The following is an 18912-nucleotide window of genomic DNA, read 5'->3' as shown; positions in this document are numbered from 1 at the left end:
TTGAAATAAGTGATGTTTCAAATGCTCGAAATAGTGGGCCAGTTTAGTGGTATGCCCACGAAAGATCCACATCTTCACCTTTAATTATTCATAGAGGTCAGTGATTCGTTCAAGATAGTAGGTGTGACTGAAGATGCACTGGGGTTAAAACTATTTTCATACTAGTTGCGAGATCTAGCACGAGCATGGCTGAATTCATTGCCACCAAGTTCAATATCTACTTGGCAAGAATTAGCTGAAAGGTTTTTGGTAAAATATTTTCCACTGAGCAAAAATGTAACGTTGTGTAATAAGATAACTACTTTCCAAAAATTGGATGATGAGTCTTTATACGAGGCATGGGAAAGATTCAAGGAATTACTTCGTAAGTGTCCTCATCATGGGATTCCTCATTGTATCCACTTGGAGACGTTTTATAACAGTCTCAACGCACAAACAAGATTAATGGTAGATGCTTCTGTGAATGGTGCAATTTTGTCCAGGTCTTGTAACGAGGCTTACGAGGTCATTGAATGGATCACTAACAACAATTACCAATAGCCAAAAAATTGAGCAATTTCCAAAAGACGAGTAGTTAGAGTGCATGAAGTGGATGCACTGACCTCACTCTTTGCTTAGGTATTGTAACACCCCTAACCCGTATCCGTCGCCGAAATAGGGTTATGGAGCATTACCGAATAAATGTAACCTGAAAACATTCATTTCCAAACATTACAATAAACATAGCATAATACAACTATATACATGCATATCGTCCCTTAATCGAGCTCACGAGGCCCTAGAATCACTTTAGAAATGATTTGGGACTAAATTGGAAACATTTGAAACATTGAGGAAAAAGTTAGAAAATTCGAAACTGCAGGGGTCACACGACCGTGTGACTCACACGGCTGAGACACATGCCCCTATCTCAGGCTGTGTAACAATCAAAAAAGGGACACACGATCTTGTCCGTGGTCGTGTAACTCTCTAAATTGGGTCACACGATCAAGCTACACGCCCGTGTGCTAGGCCATGTAACTGCCTGACTTGAAACTTTTAAAATCTACAAAGGACACATGTCCGTGTCACATGGCCATGTGTCAGACACGACTGAGACACATGCTCGTGTCTTAGGCTGTGTCGACAAGAAATTGACAAAATCAAGCCATTTCCTTCACCCACTTCAAGCATGCACTCACAAGCCATTTGCACCCTTAACTAAGGCATCAAAGCATACCAAAACATGCATAAAATGACCTATCCAAATGACTAAATTTCATTCAACCGATATGCCATATAAGCAGTGTAACACCCCTAACCCGTATTTATTGCCAGAATAGGGTTACAAAGCATTACCGTAAAAGTGTAACTTAAAAAATTCACATTCAAATATTTCAGAAATCATAACATAATTCATTCAAACATAAGCATATTGTCCCTTATTCGAGCCTTCCAGGCCTTAGAAACACTATAGAAATGATTCGAGACTAAATTGAAACATTTGAAACATGAAGGAAAAAGTTAGAAAATTTCATAATACAGGGGTCACATAGTCGTGTGACTAGGCCATGTGACTCACACAGCTGAGACACATGCCCGTGTCTTAGGCTGTGTAACATTCGAAATAGGGACACACAGTGAAGCCACACGCCCATGTGCCAGGCCGTGTAACTTTCGAAATGGCCTCACACGCACGTGTGCCAAGCAGTGGCTAGGCCATGTAACTGCCTGACTTGCAACCCTTTTAAACCTAAAGGGGACACACGGTCGTCTTGCAGGGTCGTGTGGACAGGAAAATGGTCAAAATTAAGCCATTCCTTTCAGCCTTCTCAAGCATATGCCTAAGTACACTTACACCCATGACCAAGGCTTCAAAACATGTTTAAAACCTGCATAAAAAGATTCATAAAATAGGTTAATAATCCATACAACCAATATGCCATATAGGCACCTTAAACACATACATCAAACATACCTATACATGTGCATATTTAACCATTCATCAACTAACCTATTTCCATATCAAAGCATATCACAATTCAACCATACCATACTAGATTCATGTCATATCAAAATAACCTTATCATTTAGACCATTTCATACATGCATCAAAACCATATAAATGACACAAAACTAACCATTTCCAAATGGTACCAAAACAACTATCATATATATACATACCAAATTCAATACTTAACATTCAACTCAAACTTTAAACATAAGTTTCCTATACATGCCATTATAACTGTGGCCAAAACATTGAAAACTACTGAAATATTCGTTGGATAGTCTAATAGATCTCCGACGAGCTTCCAACTCGAACAAGCTTCCAGTTATATATAAAACATTGGAAAGAAAACTATGTAAGCACATAATGCTTAGTATGTTCGTAAAACATAAAACATAACTTACCATTTCATTACATAACATTTAATTTATGCATAATACAATCCAACCATAAGCTTGGCATAAGCCTAAGCACCAACCACAACACATGTTAGTATATTTAAACATAATCCATATGAGTTTAACATAGATAAACCATTACGCATGAACATAATTCAATTAGATTCATGATCTTCCATAACATAACATGCTTCAATGTATTTCACCATTTCAATCCTTTTCATAAATACATAACATGGTTCATATTGAACACTTACCATTTCCTTTCCAATTCATGCCCATTGAACCGTTTAGAATATCATTGGATATGCAGGATAGCTTACACGAAGTGTGCTAAACATATAACAGTAACCTTTCCTTTCCTTTCCTTTACATCATTGTTCACATGAGCTGTGAAATGGGCCTACTCACACGAGCTATGGGTCGGAATGTAAGATAAACGATACTGCTCATATGAGCTGTGGAGTAACCACAACAAATGCAGGACCTCAACCATCGGTAGGAAATTTAAGGCCAACACCTAAAACATGAAAACCCTAATGACATGTCATTTGTATCCTACGAAATGCTAAGGTTCAAATAGGGCTTGGTAATCATCGTAACATTGTTGGATTATATTCTTTAATTACATAACAATCAATATATTTCATATAGCTCAAAACATTACATTAAAATGTTACACAACCTTACAAACTTACCTCGACAATTAAGGCCTAGAAACAGAGTCGACTACTTCGAAGCTTTGACTTTACCCCGATCTAAATCCGTACAAGGTCTATCTTGATCTAAATAGGAAAATTTAATCTATTTAATACACATACTATTCAATTTAATCCAAAGATAATACTTTTGAAAATTTACATTTTTCCCCTAATATTTTAACTTCTTTACAAATTAGTCCTTAAGCTCGTAAATGGAAATTTATGCAATTTCATCCCTAGCCCATGCTAGCCGAATTTATTATATACATATATGAACTCATACAAATCATTATTTCATAATTTCACCATGTAATTTTGCATATTTTATAAATAAGTCCCTAATTGACATTTTCATCAAAATTCACTTTACAAAACTTGTTTATTTAACAACAAGGACTCATAATCTTTCGTTAAACTTCAAGAATCATAAAAACATGTTAATAGAAAAACCCTATTCCTTTAACAGTTTTGGAAATTAGTCCCCGGGCTAGCTAGATTAAGCTATAGTGATCTCGAAAACGTAAAAATCATTAAAAATGGGATAAAATATCACTTACATGCAAGGATAGACCACGACTGAATGAAAAAACCCTAATTTGGCTTCTTCTTCTAATTTTTGGTGGAGGTTGAAGATGAATGAAAAAAAATAGATTTTGTTTTATTAATTTTAACCTTAATTACCTAATTACCTTTATAACATTTAAAAACTTTAATAATTTCAATAAAACCAAACTCATAAATGCCCACTATCAAAAAAATGGTATAATTACCACCTAAGTACTCTCATATTAAGGTTCTATAGCCATTAGATACCATTAGCTACTAGAATGCTACTTTTTCACCTTTTATGATTTAGTCATTTTTACTTAATTAAGCAAGCAAACGTCAAAATTTCTTAATGAAATTTTAACACGACCCTAATATAGTCTCGTGAACATTAAAATAATAAAATAAATATTTTAACACCGAATTTGTGGTCCCAAAACCACTATTCTGATTTCACTGAAAATTGGTTGTTACATGCACCTCAATCACAATCAAACTAACATACCTAAACTTATGTATAATTGACCATATTTCATTCAACCACATTTACCTTATTTCTATTTCAAACATACCATACTTAGCCACATTGCAAATACATCATTCACATACCAATTGGCTATTGAGAACATGCATCAACCTAACCATATTATCAAACATCAACAAGATACCATAAGTACCAAAATTGTAACAACTATAATAACACATATACATGCCAAATTCAAAATTTAGCACTCAAGTCAAACTTTAAACATAATATCCCTTTTCAATAATGAAACTTTATCAGGTAAATGTAAACCTATACCGATGCATGCCATTATAACGTAATCGCTAGATAGTGTGATAGGTCTCTGACGAGTTTCCCATAATCTGCAAAGTATAGGAAAGTAATTACGTATGCAATGAATGCTTAGTAAGCTCATATAAACTTTAAACATAATATCCTCTTTCAATAATGAAACTTTATCAGGTAAATGTAAACCTATACCGATGCCACAAGATTTATCCAACTATATAACCATTAACTCACAAATGAGTAAGTCTATCAACATCATATATTTTTCTTTCTTATCACAATACGCTTTTATAAGACATATTACACAATCATTCACCTTCTTATGAGACTATGAACCATTCCATTTACTTATTTACGATTCCATTTACTTAGCATAAGCTTAAATAACATTATCAATTCATGAATTAATGTATTTATCCATGACATTGATAAATTCATCCATACCATAAGTAGATTTCTCACGAATAAGTACGTTATTTAACTCATCAATCCTTTTATTTCATCATATTACATCTCAATTATAAGATTACCATTTCATTACCTTTTCTTACCTGTTTCATTTGCATAATACAACACATAAGCATAAACATCAACCATAACCACTAGCTTGACACAAGCGTAAACACCATCATCAATACACAAGTTAGTGCATTTTTATATAACTCTTTTGGGATAAACCACATGATAAACCATTTCATAAGAAAATATGTCTTTTGATTCATACCATCTTTTCATGAACATAAGCATATTTCCATTTGGACGCTTACAATTTCAATGTATATCATTTAGATTATGATATAATCTAACCATAAGCTTGGCACAAGCCTAAGCATATCCAACAACACATGTTAGTACATTAAAACATAATTCACTTGAAATCATCATTTTCATAAACATAGGTATACTTTCATTGAACATTTCCATTTCAATCATTTTCATAGATTCATGACATAGTCAATTGGAACACTTACCATTCCTTCCCTTTACATTCCCATTGAACCACTTAGAATAATATCAGATACGCGGGAAAGCTCACACAAAGTGTGTTAAACATATGGTTGAAACCATTCCTTTTCCATCCTTTCACATCATTGCTCACTCGAGCCATAAAATGGGTAGACTCACACAAGCTGACTGTCAGAATGTAAGCTACATGATGTCGCTCACACAAGATGACGAGTATCCGTAACAAATGCCAGAACTCAGCCATCAGTAGGACATTCAGGACTAGACCTGACACATGGTAACCCTAATGACATGTCATTTGTATCATATACATTCCTAAGGTTCAAACGGGGCTTGATAATGGTCGTAACGTCGTTAGATTTCCATCATTTATTTACATGATAAATAGTATAATAACGTATATAAATTGATTCATTTACATTATAAAAAAACATTACACATTCAATTTTAAACAACATTTAAGTGATTATAGTTCATACGACCTTACCTGGCTAATTTGTAGCAAAACTAGGTACAAGGGCTATTTGGTAATTTTCTCTTCTCGATTTTCCACTCGTTCTCGATCTAAATTAATAATTTCATTGAGTACATCAATTTAGATAATAAAACCAATTCATTTGATGCAATTAAGTCCTATTTGACATTTTTACAAAATTGCCCTCAATTTTTCATTTCTATTCAATTTAGTCCCTTTGTCCTAATCATGTTAATAAACCAATTTTATTGAAAATTCATACTAGCCGAATGTTTATAGCATCCATTATAGCCAACATTTGTAACAATTTCAAGCCAAGTCCTTGTATTTTTACTATTTCAACAATTTAATCTCTAAATGTTAAATTCATCAAAATCAGTTAACAAAATATTTATAAATAACAACTAGAACCTCAAATTCATCATTTAACATGTAAAATCACAAAGATTCAACAACAGAAACATTCAAAATCTTTAACACTTTCAAAAACGAAGGTACGGGCTAGCTGGACCTAGTTGCAACGATCTCAAAAACATAAAAATTATTAAAATCAAGGCCAAAATTACATACCATGCTAGCTTCTAAACTTGCTAAAACTTCGAGGTATAAAAATGGATTCTTCCTCCTTAACAATTTAGTGAAGAAGACAATTAAAAGATGATAAAAGCTTTTGGTTTAATTTAATTTAATTTAATTTATCAAATTACCATTTTAACCTTGGTTAATAATTAAATAAAACACCAAATCCATATTCATATTTGTCCACTAACTCCTTAAATGGTTTAATTACCATTTAAGTCCATTTACCTTTATTCATTAAACCATTTAATCACTCAAATCTAATAGTGATTAAATTTTACATTCTTTACTATTTAGTCCTTTTAATTAATTAACTATCTAAACATTAAAATTTCTTAACGAAACTTTAATACAACCTTAATAACACTCGTAAATATTTATAAAAATATTTACGGCTCTATTTATAGAAACAAGGTCCCGATACCTCATTTTCTAAACCACTTAACTTTAGGGTTTCTCCACTTGAACCTAATTATTCACGGAAATAGCATAAATTGTCAATTCAAAATTTATTTTAAAACCATAACTCACTCATAAATATTAAATAATAATATTTATGAATTTACTCGTTGGATTTATGGCCTCAAAACCACTATTTCTAACACTACTGAAGAACGGGATGTTATAGGTATCTTCTATTTCCTTAATGTTAAAACAATTTACCACTAATGGTTTAAATAATTTTGCAGCTCAGTCACCAAGTCAGCATGATGTTGTTTATTGCGTATACTGTGTGGATTGTCATTCTTTTGAGAATTACCTTCAAATCCTGAATCAGTTTATTATGTAAGGAACTAGTATCAAAATATAAGTGGACAAGAACTGTAGTCCAAATTCTACAATCCTTCGTGGTAGAATCATCCAAATTTTTACTAGAGTAACGAAGGAAATGGATCAAACAACAATTATATGCAACATAGACCTAAACAAACCCAATGGTTTAACCAACAAACTCGAAAACCATCTCAAGCCGAGTTATCAAATAGTTTGGAGGACTTGTTGAAAGCATACATGGCGAAAAACAACGCCTTGATCTAAAGTCAAGCAACAATGATCCAAAGTCAAGCAGTAACGCTAAAAAATCTAGAGAGCTAGATAGGTCAGTTAGCTACTAAGCTTCGTAGTAGACTACAAGGAGCCTTATAGAGTGATATAGAAAATCCAGGAAATTTTAGTAAGGAACATTGCAAGGTAGTCGAGTTACAAAGTGGTAAGATTTTGGAACCTAAGGAGGTTGTGGTTTAAGATGAACCTACTAAAAAGAAGGGAGGTCAGCCAACAGTTGAAGTCTCTACAACAGAAAAATCAAATGCTGAAAAATCTGATGAGGTAAACCCTAAACTACGGAATTTTGAAAATCTAACACCTACTTTTGTAGATTTACCTCCTAAGAAAGTTTTCTATATCAACATAGAGTTTCATATCCTCAAAGACTCCAGCAAAATAAGTAGAAACAAGAGGTACAATTTAAGAAGTTCTTGGATGTTCTAAAGCAACTGCATATTGGTAGAGGCTTTAGAACAGATGCCTAATTACGTGAAGTTTATGAAGGATATTCTATACAATAAGAAACGACTGAGTGAGTATGAGATTGTTGCTTTGACGAAGGAGTGTAGTACGTTCTTACAAAACAAGCTACTACCGAAATTTAAGGACCTTGGAAGCTTTACGATACCTTGCAACATCGATGAATCATATTTCAGCAAAGCTTTGTATGACTTAGGAGAAAGCATCAACTTGATGCCCATATTTATTTTCAAGCTATTGGGAATAGGTGAAGTAAGACCCACTACTATGACACTACAACTAGAGAATCGATCGTTAGCATATCCCGAAGGGAAGATCGAGGATGTTTTGGTAAGAGTTGATAAATTTATTTCTCTTGCTATTTCATTATATTGGATTTTGAAGCAGATAAGGAAGTTCCAATCATCCTTGGGAGACATTTCCTAGCCATGGGAAGAACGTTGATAGATGTGCATGTAATAACCTATTTTTAGTGAAATCAGAATAGTGGTTTCGGGACCAAAAATTTGATGTTAAAAATTTATTTTATTATTATTTTAAGGTCTGTAGCATAATAGAAGCATCGTATAAAAATTTCATGAAGAAATTTTATCATTTGTATGCTTAACTTTATAAAAAGGACTAAATAGCGTAAAGTGCAAAAATGATGTTCTATTAGAAAAGGTGTTAATTTGCTACTGAAATTTAATTATTAGTGGCCTTAAATGGTAATTAAACCATTAATTTATGTATCAAAAATTTATGGACACCATTAATATGGTTAAGAAATGTTATATTAGTAATTTAATAAATAAAGAAAACAAAAATCACATTACCTTGTCCATCTTCATCTAGCCGAATGACTAAGGAAGGAAACCACCATTTTTGTTCCAAACATTCAACCAATATATATTCTCATGCATGTAAGTGTATTTCATCTCATTTTTAATGATTTCCATGTTTTTGGAGTCATTGTAGCTTAATCTAGCTAGCTTGGGGACTAATTTAGAAAATTGTTAAAAGTCTAGGGTTTTACCATGAATGTATATTTATTGCTTTTGATGTTTGATGGATGAAAATGAATGTTTGATGATAGTTGAGTAACTCCTATAAATGAATTTTTGATGAATTTCTCATTTGGGGATTGAATTGAAAATTAGAAAAATGTGAAATGACTAGAATATAGGGCTTACTAGGGACTTAATGGATATTCAGCTAGCATGGGTTGGTACTAAATTACATGAATTTTCATTTCTATGAACTAGAGACTAAATTGCAGTGAGTTTAATATTATGGGGGCAAAAGCGAAATATCCAACAAAGTTTTGGCGTCTTTCGGATCCCATTTGAACCTTAGGAATATATAGGATACAAATGACATGTCAATAGGGGTTACCGTGTTTTGGGTGTTGGTCTTGTACGTCCTACTAGTGCTTGAGTTTTCGGCATGTGTTGCAGTTACTTGACAGCTTGTGTGACCACCACCGTGTAGCTATGTCCTAACTAACAGCTTGTATGAGTAGACACACTTATGGCTCGAGAGAGAGCAATTATATGATATATGAGATAGTAGTGGTTTCGACCATGTGTTAGCACATAGTGTGCGAGATTTCAAAGTATCCAATATTATTCTAATGGTTCAACGGGTATACAAAAAGGGAAGGATCGGTATAAGCTTGAACTTATAATGTCATGAAATCATGAGAAATGTATGAGATAATAGTGATTAAAGATTTTTAGTATGTTCATAATAGTATGAATGTTTATATGGAAAGCTTAGGGAAGCTATTTGTTGTGTAATGAATTTGATTAAGTTATATGCTAATCACTATTGTGAATTGTTGTTAGTGCTTAGGCTTGTGCCAAACAATGTTGCATATGTTTACTAATTGCCTTTAAGCTTTTATAATGAAATGGTAAGTATTGTTTATGATTTACAAACTTACTGAGCATTATATGCTTACTTGTGTCATTTTCTCCTATGTTTCTGGATAATCAAAGGTTCGTGTGGGTTGAAAGCTTGTTGGAGGTCCATCACACTATGCGTCGACTAAATCGGTAGATTGTGATAATTTTGAGTCATGGTTATAATGACATGTAAATGTGTATTGTTTAATGAATTTAGCCATTAAGTGTGGATTGTATATATGTTATTTTGGTTGATGAACTAGTTGGTATGATATTTATATTTTATTTTGTGTAGATGTTAATTTGATGTTGTGTTGGTTAAGATGATGGTAAGGAAATGTTGATGGAAATGGTATGGTAGCAATTAATGGTTGGAGTGGAGTGAATGTAGCATGATGTTGAAAATGACTAGTTTTGATAGTTTGGAAGTGATTACCTTTTGGTCAAATTGGTATGGTACATTTTTGTTGTGAAAATGGTCATTTGGTATTGGTTGTGCATGCATTTTGGTGTATGAACATATGGATAAATATGGCTTTGAAATTGTTCAATTGGTAATTTTAGTGAATGAAATGGTTAGGTGTTAGGTAAGTTTGATTGTTGAAATTGAGGAGCCATTTTGGCATATTGGTTGAATGGATAGTTTCTATGTTGTGTAAGCTTGAATATGCCTATGTAAAGTGTGTTTTGAATGCTTGATTTTAGGTGCAAATAGCTTGTGCATGAGGTGTGAGTTTGGGTAAGAAAAATGACCTATTTTTCATCCACAAGGGTAGAGACACGAGCGTGTGTCTTAGCCCTCTGTGACACACAGCCAGGCGATACGGCCGTGTGTCCCCTGTAGCTTTCAAAGGGTTGCAAGTTAGGTTGTTACACAGCCTAGCACACGGCCTGGCAGAAGGGCATGTGGCTTGGCTGTGTGACCCAAGTTAGTAAGTTACATGGGTAAGGACATGGGCTGGGAGACTACCGTGTGTCCGTAATTCGAATGTCCACACAGCCTAAGGCACGAGCATGTCTCTTGGTCGTGTGAACCCTGCAGCTTTAAAAATTTTTCTGTTTTTTGAAAAACTTCATATGTTTTCAATTTAGTCTTGAATCATTTCTAATGTCTTTTGAGGGCCTTGAGGGCTCGTATAAGGGACAGTATGTTGCTATGATTTACCTTGTGATCAATTTATGATAATAAATTGTGTTTTGATAATGTTCTGCTTCAGTAATGCTCCATAGCCCTAATCTGGTGACGAATATAGGTTAAGGGTGTTATAGTGCAAAAAGGCGAACTCACCATGTGAGTTCAAGATGGTAAGGAAACATTTAACATTCTGGAAGCTGTGAAATTTCCTGATTCAATGGAAGAGTGTTCATTAATGGAGGAATTAGAAACCTTAGTTTCTATGCAAAGCAATTCTGAGGAAGACCCGTTGGAGAACATTTTAGGGTCTAAACCATTCAAAGATGAAAAAGGTAATGAAGATTTGGCTTTAATGGAAGCCAATTTGAGGAATTATAATCAACCACTGTGGTTCGAACCACTACAGTTGAAAGTTTAGGAATTTATGCAACCCAAGTTGTCAATTGAGGAACCATCTAAACTCGAACTAAAGGTACTTCTGTCTCATTTAAAATACATTTATCTTGGTCATAGTTCTACTTTGCCTGTGATTATTTCAGTGGACTTGACAGAACATCAAGAGGAGCAGTTGATCGATGTTTTAAAGAAATTTAAAAAAGTAATTGGCTGGACCACAGCTTGTTGGATAGCCGGCACCCCTACGGCACAGCGGAAAAATAAAAATTTGGCGACCCTAACTATGGATCCATGTGTGAGGAACAAATCGGGGTGATAAAGGTTACGAAATTACCGAATGTTTATTCTGAGTAGACAACAACGCCTCAACAATGAGTAGTCTGATCTGCTATCGAACCAAGCTGCAATCTATCGTGAACCCGACCTCTACGTAATCCACCCAGTTGATTATGAACGGAAGGAATCCCCAAAACAGTTTTGAAAAGAATTTTCTTTGACGGATGCTAGACCCAAGCAAAGAAAAAATGAGATTATTATTTACCTTTTTTTTAGGGTTTCTAAAAATTAAAATAAATATAGTAATATTTTAAACCAAAAATTATAATTACATTAATTATTATATAATTTCGGTAAACCATATGTTTATTTGAATTTATATACTAACCAAATTCATGTTCTCATAATGCGTACAACAACCTTGTACATAATGTGTTTGATATTTGATTACCCAATTAAATAAATTCTATAATTAATTTAATTCAAGCGACGACCAAACACAATACCAACTATGTTTTATTCCGTTCATTTCAACTATAGGGTGTGACCGTGTAGGTTCCTGTAACGTTAGCAGTAATACTAGAACGATTCCAATGTTACAAATAATGAGTGGCATCTACCAATGCATCATTGCTACCTAAGTCACAAGAAATCATGATTCGATATAACCTTTTATGATTAACCTTTTATGAAATAATCCTTAAGCCCTTTATCTCTGGATTGGATACAAGTCATGGAATAGTCACACTTGCATAGTCCATTCCATGTTCCTTGATATCTTAAGCAGACTATGATCTACAAATAAGTATGACATCTCATATCAACTTATTTGATCATGGCCATGCATTTCTAGTCTCACTCAATCAAGTGGCCTAAGATATTACTCCCATTATGTAGGAGGGGCTTATCCTATCTCGATCAACCATATCCCTCTACATAGATCATGGTATATCCAACATCAGCCTTTATAGAACAACCGATTCTGATACGCGTTTGATCGTATCAAAATATACAACTCACGATGTTGGGATTATGATGATCTCAAGTCAGAGGATCATATACATATTAATCACTATGAGTAATATTGTGACAATTACATAATAATCCAAGAAACATACTCATAACAGGTCAGTCCAATATGTTGTTCTCTAACACACATATTCTTGCATCGATTCTGACATTCCATATCAATGACAACTCTTTATCATCAACCAACTACATGTTAGTCTTAATGCATTATCGTTGTCCTATCCAACAATAATACTTGACTACGGAACTTTTAAGAATAATCATATTATTCTTAGGAAATTATTATAAAACAATTTATTTATACACACAGAAAAGAAACTGAAATAATAATGGTAACGCCTTATATTAATAAACATGATAAATCAAGTATGTTATTACAACCATCTCATGATTGTTCTTTAGGCATACTCTAACAAGCTGACATACGAGGTATTAGCCATTTCTTCTGTATGCATAAAACTATTTTAGAGGATTGTGAAAAAGGTAAAATTGATGGGCAAAGGAGACTTAACCTTATCATGAAAGAACTAGTACAGAAGGAGGTAATTAAATGGTTAGATACAGGAATTATTTACCCTATCTCAGATAGTTCTTGGGTAAGTCCGGTACAATGCATACCAAAGAAAAATGGGATCACGATTGTTGAGAACGAGTTAATCCTGACGAGAACTATCACAAGTTGGAGAATTTGTATTGATTATTGAAAGTTGAACAAAGTCACTCATAAGTATCATTTTCCATTGCCTTTTATGAATCAAATGTTAGATCGACTGGCAGGTAACAAATTTTATTTCTTTTTAGATGGATATTTGGGATACAACCAAATATTTGTAGGCCCAGAAGACCAACATCAAACTACTTTCACTTGTCCATACGGTATATTTTCTTTTAGGTGAATGCCTTTCAGTTTATGCAATGCACCTGCCACAGTTCAGCGATGTATGATGGCAATTTTAACTATTATGGTTGAAAATTTTGTTGAGGTTTTCATGGATGGTTTTTCTTTTTTTGGTAACAATTATGATGTTGGTTTAAGTAATTTGGCTAAGGTACTAAAGAGATGTGAGGAGATGAATCTTGTCCTTAACTTGGAGAAATGTCATTTTATGGTTGAGGGAATTGTCTTAGGACAAAATTTCCAGGAACGAAATTGAAGTGGATAAAGTAAAGGTGGATGTAATTGAACGATTACCACCTCCAGGTAGTGTGAAAGGAGTTAGAAGTTTCTTAGGCCATGCTGGTTTTTATCGTTGATTTATTAAGGATTTTTCAAAAATTTCTAAGGCTTTATGTATGCTTCTAGAAAAAGATATTGTTTTTTTTATTTTAACAAAGCATGTTTAGAATCTTTTGAGAAATTGAAAATTCGGTTAATTTTAGCCCCAATAATTGTTACACCTGATTGGAACTTAGTTTTTGAGTTGATGTGTGACATAAGCAATTTTGTTGTTGGAGCTGTGATGGGTCAAAGAAGAAACAAAGTGTTTCACCCTATCTATTATGCAAGCAAAACTTTGACAAGAGCCCAGCTCAATTATACAGTAATTGAAAAAGAACTCTTTCCTATAGCTTTTGCTTTTCATAAGTTCCGTTCATATCTTATTGGTACTAAAGTTACAGTGTTTACCAATCATGTGGCTAGTAAGTACTTACTCATGAAGAAAGATACTAAATCGAGGCAAATTCGATGGAACTTTTACTCCAAGAATTTGACCTTGATTCCAAGACATAAAGGGGGTTGAAAATCAAGTAGCCGATCATTTATTGAGGTTGGAACAAAATGAGGTAACTTCTGCACTTTTTCCAATTAATGAGAATTTTCCTTATGAGCATATCTTTGAGGTTTGTTGATTTTGCGATTTATTTAGCATGTGGAATAATCCCTTGAGAAATGATGTTCCAACAGAGGAAGAAATTTCATCATGATAGTCTGTACTATTTCTGGGAGGATCCATTTCTATTTAAACAATATGCAGATAACATAACTAGGAAGTGTGCAGCTGGAAGTGAGAGTGATGAGATTTTGTACCACTACCATTCATCTCCAAGTGGAGGACACTTTGGTGGTTCCCGTACAGCAGCGAAGATTTTACAAGCTGGATTCTTTTGGCCTATAGTGTTTAAGGATGTGTATGCATATGTGAAAAATTGCAATTGACACCAAAGAATTGGAAATATATCATGAAGGAATGAAATGCCCTTGACCAACATTCTAAAGGTTGAACTATTCGACGTTTGGGGCATTGATTTCTTAAACCTAATTCCTTCTTCCTATGGGAACAAGTATATTTTGTTAACTGTGGACAATGTATCCAAGTGGGTTGAAGCCGAGGCCTACCCAACAAATTATGCTAAGGTAGTCATGCGATTCCTACATAAGCACGTGTTTACACGATTTGGGACTCCTACTGCTATAATTAGCGATGAAGGATCTCACTTTGTAAATAAGTGTCTTATGTGGTTTCTTGACAAGTATGATGTGAAGCATAAGATTGCTATTGTCTATCACCCACAATCAAATGGCCAAGTTGAAAGGGTGAATCAAGAAATCAAAGGTATTCTTGAGAGGGTGGTACATCCTAACATAAAAGATTGGTCTTGAAGGCTCAATAATGCTATATGGGCCTATTGAACTACTTTTTAAAGCGCGGTAGGAATGACTCCCTATTGGTTGGTTTTTGGAAAGACATATCATTTGCTTATTGAGTTGGAGAATAAAGCTCATTAGGTTTTGAAACAATTGAATTTGGATATTAAGCAAGCTGGTGAGAGAAGGATGCTACAACTTGATGAGTTTGAAGAATTGAGGTTATTTTTATACGAGAATGCCAAGATATGTAGAGAAAAGTATAATAGATGGCATTGTAGCCATATACAACCTCCTGAATTTAGTGAAGGATAGAAAGTGTTGTTTTATTCGAGGCTAAGGTTATTTCCTGGAAAACTCAAGTCCTGATGCAAAGGACGTTATACCATCCACAATGTTTATCCATATGGAGCTATAGAATTGTACAACAATCATGAAGGTACGTTTAAAGTTAATGGTCAACATCTTAAGCACTATTGGGATGGTGAAGTTGAGTGAATTAAAACCTTGTTCAAATTATTAGACCCTTAATTTTTCATAAACCTACTTAATAAAAAGTTCAAAATTATTTTCTTAAATGAGTGCATTTAATTAATTCTTTCTAAGAAGATTGGAACTTAAGAGGGACCGTTGTGAGAACTCCAACCTTTCATGGGGATTAATTTAATATATTTTTTTAGAAGAAAATTTCTAATTAATTTTAATTTTTTTGTAATTTTCATTTTTATCTTTGCCTTTAATTTTAATGTTTTATTTAATTTTTTTATGTTTAATAAAGGGGTCAAATTGACCCCAAGTACAAATTAGTTTATTTATTTTTAACTAGTCTAGTTTGTAAATATTGTTTGGGCTTAAGGCCTGAACAATAAAGAGGATAAATTTACCCATGATTGTCGTCCATAAGGGTTCCGAAAACCCTAATTTTTGCCACCACTTTTTCTCTCCATCTATACTAGCCACCCAAGTCAATTATGTAACACCCCTTACCCGTGTTCCTTACCGAAACAGAGTATGAGGTATTACTAGAACTCAAACACTTATAGTTTTTTTTTTGTTTTACATTTCGGCAGCATTTCTGCTTATTTTTACATAAAACCCCCTGCAAATTTCCAAAGACAATTTCAATCAACTTCAATATTTCCAACCAATTACAGTTATATGTTCAGACATAATTTATCCATTAATAAACACCAACATATTAAACCGAACAATACTATATATATACATATTTATACCACATTACATAAAGTCATCTATACATGACATGTTTCAAAAGTGTTGATTGCAAAAATACCCAAAATTTGATGATAGTGTAGGTGATGTTCTGACTTCGTCCAATTTTTGGGCTGATCGATGTCACTATAATCAAGGGAAGATAAAGAAGAGTAAGCATATAGCTTAGTAAGTAAACACATGACAAATAAATAAATTTCTCACATGATTACAAAGTAACATAATTTTAACCACACAAAAATTTCATTGTTTGCTCAACTTCCAGCAAGTTGTTTTTCTGCGTCATAGTCACCAAGTTATTTTTATCTAGATCTACAGAGCTCCAAATTAAGTTCTGTAAATTTTCCCCAAAACTAGATACATATACATTTCTTCCATAAAATTTTCAGAATTTTGGACCTATCCAATTAGTATAGTTTATTCTATAAATATTCCTCTATTTCACTGCCTGATAGTTCTTCACTCTCCTTACTAAAATTTACTTATCTCCATGTAAAAAATTCAAATAATGTTCTTGTTTCTTTCTATTAAAAGAGACTCATTAAGGAATTTAAAAATCTAAATGTCAAGCCATAATTACTTTTGTACAATTTTTGGTGATTTTCCAAATTTGGAACAGGGGATTTCAAAATCAATCCAACCCTGTCTCAATAAAATTTAAATGTCCCCAAATATACAACTCCTTTGCTTGCTATGTTCCTTTCAAATGAAAATAGACTCATTCAGATTCAATTTCATATATTATTCAGCCTCTAATTCATTTTCCACCATTTATGGTGATTTTTCAAAGTTGCCCAACTGTTGTTATACAAAACAGTTTTATATTTAAATTTGCTCTTTTGAAGTTTTGGTATTTCCTTTGACCTTACACATGGGTTGATTAAGTATCAAACCCAATATTCCTCACATAACCTTGTCCACCATATATAAATGTTCACCTTTCCAATTTTCCCGTTGAACACTCGGAATGTTATCCGTTATCGGTGGATTTAGCACTTAGCAACCATCAATGATTCGGGGAATCAGCACTTAGCAACCCCTTTTCACATTCAAAAATACGGTGGAATCAGCACTTAGCAACCACCAATGAATCAGGGAATCAACACTTAGCAACCCCTTTCACATTTAAGATATGATGGGATTAGCACTTAGCAACCACCAATGATTCAAGGAATCAGCACTTAGAAACCCCTTGGGGGAATTAGCACTTAGCAACCCCCTTTATATTCAATGTACTCTGGCCTATTCCGAGTGTTCAACTGAAAACCATGTTTTTCAACACTTTACCACCTTTCCCAACTTAACCACATTTTTAGGATCTTCGTCAATTAATTATTTTATGTTCAATTAAATCTCAAAAAATATTAAATAATATCAAAACAATGCATTAATTCACATGTTTACTTACCTCGGTGCACAATATCGTAATTTTGCAATTTACTCCACTATCTTCTCTTTTCCCCGTTTGAGGTAGTCTTCTCGTCTTTCTTGATTATGAGCTTGAGAAAGTGAAGAAACCCTAGCTATGGAGTCCTAAATTTGGCAGCAAGCTATGGAGAATATGATGATTTCTGCCATCTTTTTCCGTTTTTATTCTTTTTATTTCCAAATGACTAAAATGCCTCCATTTAAAAAAAAATCTATTTCACCCATTTCTTAAGTCTATTTTTGTCCATCAATTAACTAATGGTCTAATTTCCATATAAGGACCCCCAATTTATAATTTCATAACAATTAGACACTTCTAACATGTAGAACTCAACTTTTGCACTTTTTACAATTTAGTCCTTTTGACTAAATTAAGTGCCCAAACGTCGAAATTTTCGAACGAAATTTTCAAGAAATTTTTTCGTGAAATTGTAGACCATAAAAATATAATGATAATCATATTTTCCCTCGTCGAATTTGTGGTCCCAAAAACCACTGTTATGACTAGGTCCGCAATCGGGCTGTACAATTCTCCCCCTTAGGGATTTTCGTCCTCGAAAATCTTATCGGAAAAGAGGTTTAGGTACTGTTTCCTCATAACTTCCTCTGATTTCCACGTAGCCTCTTCCATTCCATGTTTTTTCCACAACACTTTAACTAAGGCTACACTTTTATTTCTTAACTGTTTGACCTCTCGAGCAAGAATCTTTATCGCTTCCTCCTCGAAAGTCATATCCGGTCGAACTTCAATTTCTGTAGGAGAAAATATATGTGAAGGATCAGAACGATAGCGTCGTAACATCGATACATGAAATACATTATGTATCCTTTCCAACTCAGCTGGCAAAGCTAATCGATATGCTACAGGTCCAATCCTTTCAATAACTTCATACGGTTCAATAAAACGTGGAGAATTATAAAAGCATGTTAATAATTTGAAAGTTTTAATTTAGATGAAGTTTTATAA

At 33.6% G+C, this 18912-nt stretch overlaps 1 non-coding gene across 1 annotated transcript; it reads right to left on the bottom strand.

Annotated features, from left to right (window-relative positions):
• Positions 1–278: 278 nt before the first annotated feature.
• LOC128040693 (small nucleolar RNA R71) lies at positions 279–386 on the bottom strand. The gene has a single exon (XR_008195499.1). It is a non-coding gene; the product is annotated as a small nucleolar RNA R71 (small nucleolar RNA).
• Between the last annotated feature and the right edge of the window lie 18526 nt (positions 387–18912).

This window comes from Gossypium raimondii, chromosome 4 (genome assembly GCF_025698545.1).
Source record: "Gossypium raimondii isolate GPD5lz chromosome 4, ASM2569854v1, whole genome shotgun sequence".
NCBI classification, from domain to species: domain Eukaryota; kingdom Viridiplantae; phylum Streptophyta; class Magnoliopsida; order Malvales; family Malvaceae; genus Gossypium; species Gossypium raimondii.
Note: the sequence above shows the minus strand (reverse complement) of the source record. Positions and strands in the feature narration are given on the sequence as shown.